Source organism: Vombatus ursinus, unplaced genomic scaffold, assembly GCF_900497805.2.
Source record: "Vombatus ursinus unplaced genomic scaffold, bare-nosed wombat genome assembly UNPS02009205.1, whole genome shotgun sequence".
Classification (NCBI taxonomy): Eukaryota; Metazoa; Chordata; class Mammalia; order Diprotodontia; family Vombatidae; genus Vombatus; species Vombatus ursinus.
The window spans coordinates 4,391,669-4,395,998 of NW_020948983.1; the positions used below are offsets into that span (position 1 = coordinate 4,391,669).

At 37.3% G+C, this 4,330-nt stretch overlaps 1 protein-coding gene across 3 annotated transcripts in view; it reads left to right on the forward strand.

Moving 5' to 3' along the window:
- Positions 1-4,330, forward strand: part of GFRA1 (GDNF family receptor alpha 1) — a 299,658-nt gene that overhangs the window by 189,225 nt on the left and 106,103 nt on the right. The gene's annotated exons all lie outside the window — the stretch shown is intronic.

Sequence of the window (4,330 nt, forward strand, 5' to 3'; positions counted from 1 at the left end):
CATACAACAGCTATGGGAACCTGGGCAGGTAACTTAACCTCTTTGGGCCCTAGACAACTAAGTTGTAGAATGTTTGTTAAAATGTACTGCCTGGATATATGTGTGTGTGTGTGTGTGTGTGTAGGTATGTGTGTATGGATGCAAAAACCCATATAATATCCTGGAATGGGCTGGATATATGCATATATGCGTGTATATATGTGTATAAGAAACAACATGTGTACACATGCACACACACAAATATATAATGTATAATGTGTTGGACTAGGCTGGGCATATGCATATATGTATGCATGTGTAGTGCACACACTTATGTAGACAAATATTGTAATGTATATATCCAGCCCAGTCAATCATATATGTGCATATGTGTATATGTGTATATGCATGCTTTTAGGTAGAAGAGAAAGAAAATCAGTACCAATTTTTGACACATATTGAAATCTTTGTTCCTGTCACAAAATACTTCACAGTGCTTGCATAACTTTTTGCTAGAATTCACATTTTTTTCAATTTTTTCCCCAGTTTTTCCAACTTTTTCAATTACTGATTACATCAGGGAGAGAGAGAATCAATTAGGTACTAATAATAATTAATACCTGCTAATATTTTATTTTTAATGTATATTGATATGTCCTATTGTTATATCACCTGTATTTCCCCATATATCTCTTTCCTCTCCCTCCCAAAGAACCATCCCTTTTAACAAAGAATAAAAATGATTTTAAAAAAATATTTTCTTTTTCTATTCAATAAAACTAACCAACACATCAGTCAAGTCTAATGTTATATGCAGTATGTTCCATACCCATAGCTTCTTACTTCTACAAAGAAGGGAAGTTTATTTTGCTATCTCCTCTTTGGGGTCAGGCTTTGCGCATTGTAATTTTGAGGCATTCTGTTCACATTTTTTGTTGCTATTGTACCTTCCACTTACATGGTTGACATCATTACATGCATTGTTTTTCAGGTTCTGTTTATTTCTCCTTGCATGAGTTCACGTATGTCTTCACATGCTTCTCCTTGTGTACTATATTCATTGTATCTTACAGGGCAGTAACATGTTCATTTACCATAGTTTGGCTAGCTACTCCCTAATCAATGGGCCATCTACTTTCTTTCCAATTTTTTGATCCTCGAACTGTATATGCATGCACGCATGTGTGTATTTACATATATATGTGTATATGCATGTGTATAAATACATGTATATTTATTTTATGCATAGTTTATGTAATTTAAAAATAATTATACTTTATTTTGACATTCATTTAAAAAAATTTTGAGCTCCCAATTCTTTCCCTCTCTAGATCCTCCTGTACCCATTGAGAAGTCAAGCAACATATCAGTTATACATGTGAAGTCATATAAAACATATATGCATGTTAGCCGTGTTGCCAAAAAAAAAAAAAAACCCACAAAAGCAAGAAGAATAGAGAGAAAAAAGTATGCTTTGATCTGCACTCATCTGCATTCATCGGTTCTCTTTCTGGATGCAGACAGCATCTTTCCTCATGAATCCTTAACTGTCCAGGATCATTGCATTGATTGGAGTATCCAAGTCAACTGTTGCTATTTTAGAAAGAAGTATGGGCTTTTGGTTGGTGTGCTGCTGGATTGCAGGAAACACTTGGACCCACTTCAAGGTTTGCTTTGTATCTGTGAATCCAGAGTTTCCTATCTGTCTGAAGGTGGAACGAAACAAATAAACAAAAACAGGAGCTAGGATAATTAGGGTTATGAAAAGGACAGTCAAGTGCCCAAAGATCATGTGATGATGAAATCACACCATTTGGGTCTTTTGAAATCAGTAGAAAATTATCTTGAACAAATGCCAGGCACCTGGAGAAATAAACCAGTCACATTCAGATCTGCAGCTGCACCAAGCACAGTTGAGACACTAAAGTAATCTTTCATATTACATTTATTGGATAAAAATATGAATAGTTTGGGAACATACAGACTTAAACGGGATGGTCCCAGGGATATGAATGCATCTACAACCTACTTGCGGGGTCAAAATTTTGGACTTAGTAGTTTGTCTGTCCCTGAGATGCTGGACATGCTATTTTGTGCCCTTCTGACCATGTAGGTATTTTCCTGACTGCCTAGCCTTCCTCCAAATAGCACCTTGGTCTCTCGCCCACTAGGTAATGGATTCCCAGGTTATGGTTTCTCCAGTCCATTTGGAGACATCTTTGGCCTCCTGTTCTTACCCACACACAGTTTCACAGATCGTTTCTATTGACTTAGCTAGGTATGTAGTTGTTACGGTACCTGGTATATCCTGGATATAGTATGTCCACTAGTGGATATAGTACCAGACCTGAGTTGAAACCCTACCTCAAACACTTACCAGCTGTTTGACTGAGGGCAAGTTACTTAATCCCTCTGTTTGCCTCAGTTTTCTTTTCTATAAAATGGGGCTAATAATAGCACCTCCCTCACAGAGTTATTATGGGGTTCAAATGAAATGAAACTTGTAAGGTACTTAACAAACCTTAAACAAACCTTAAAGCATTGCATCAATACCAGCCATTAATAACATTATTATTATTATTGTTTTCCCTAATAGTATTTTATTTTTTCCAATTAAATGTAAAGAAAATTTTCAACATTCACTTTTACAAGATTTTGAGTTCCAAATTTTTTCTCCCTCTCCTCACCCCTCCCCCAAACAGCATGCAATCTGATATAGGTTATATATGTACAATCATATTAAACATATTTCCACGTTAGTCATGTTGTGAAAGAAGAATCAGAACAAAAGGGAAAAACCAGGAAAAAGAAAAAAAAAGAAAATAGTGTGCTTCGATCTGCATTAAGACTCCATAGTTCTTTCTCTGGATGTGGATAGCGTATTCAATCTTGAGTCTTTTGGAATTGTAATTGTCTTAGATCATTGTATTGCTGAGAAGATCTAAATCTATCAGAGTTGGTCATCACACAGTGTTGCTGTGTCTGTGTACAATAATAACATTATTATTAGCGGGACTAAATATTCCCACTAAAACCATTGTCTATCCATTAGACAAAGCCTGTCTATAAAATGAGCAGCCAGAAATGCTGTGGGTAGAAAATTATTGATTTCTTTGTGAATACTCAAAAAAATATGATACCCCATGCTTTAAAATATGCCCCGTTCCTGCCTGTACAACTGGGACCTCACTGGCCATTCCGTAGTATCTTTCTGACTGTAGCATCAGATGTGGGAAGCCAGTCAGATGTGCCTGGGTTGAGAACCCACCTCCTTCATCCAAAATCCATGGCTCTTTCTTCTGCATTATCAGATCACCCTGTTGTGGAAGTGTTGAAGGACCCTGACAGTACATACATTTACCAGTAAGAGTAATGACCTGGGTATGTCGGGTCTGAGGATGAACACTTTAAGGACCTTCACTGACAACCTCCCCTCCTTGCTGTGGTCTGAAAAGCATTGTATCCGAGGGAGGTTCAGTGACCAGGCAGGACCTGGTTTGTATACTTCCCTTCCAGCAGTTGAGATCTGAACATTTGCAGTACCCTGTCTCCTTGCCCAATTTGACATTTTTTTCTCCATGTCTGTCTCATTTTAGGCTAGAAACCTTACTTTTATGGGCTATAGCATTTTATATTAAAGTCAGATAACTTTCCACATTAGTGACCTACTTGACTCTTTCATGAAATTTCCCAAGCAGCTGTTATGGACTAGGCAATGGATTAGTCGGAAAGAAAATATGTGAGAGAGAGAGTATGTGTGTGTGTGTGTGTGTGTGTGTACACACACTATAAGATAATTCCTGCCTGTATTCACTAAGTCTTATAGAATGTTAATGAAAGTTTGTGTTGAATAAATTAAACAAATAAATAATAGAATTTATTTTGTGCTTACTATATTCCAGTGACTATGTAAAACTTACATAGCCATTGTTCAGTCAGTCAGTAAGCATTTATTAAGTACGTACTGTATGCTAGGCATTGATAAGTTCTGGGAACACAGAGAAAGGCAGTAGCACCTGTATAGTGCCTGTACTCAAGAAACTGATGATGTGATGGGGGGCGGAGATAACTGTGAAAATAAATATGTACAAACAGGATATTATGCAGGATAAATTGGAGATAATCATTCGAGGCACTAGCATGAAGCAGGATCAGGGAAGGTTTTTTTCTAGAAAATGGGATTTTAGCTGGGACTTCAAGGAAGTCAGGGAAAGCCTGGAGATGGAGATGAAGAGGGAAGAATATTCCAGGTATGGAGGACAGGGAGTTGGGAGATGGAACCTCTGAAACTACAGGTGCATATTTGTGTGTGTGTGTGTGTGTGTGTGTGTGTGTGTGTGTGTGTGTGTGT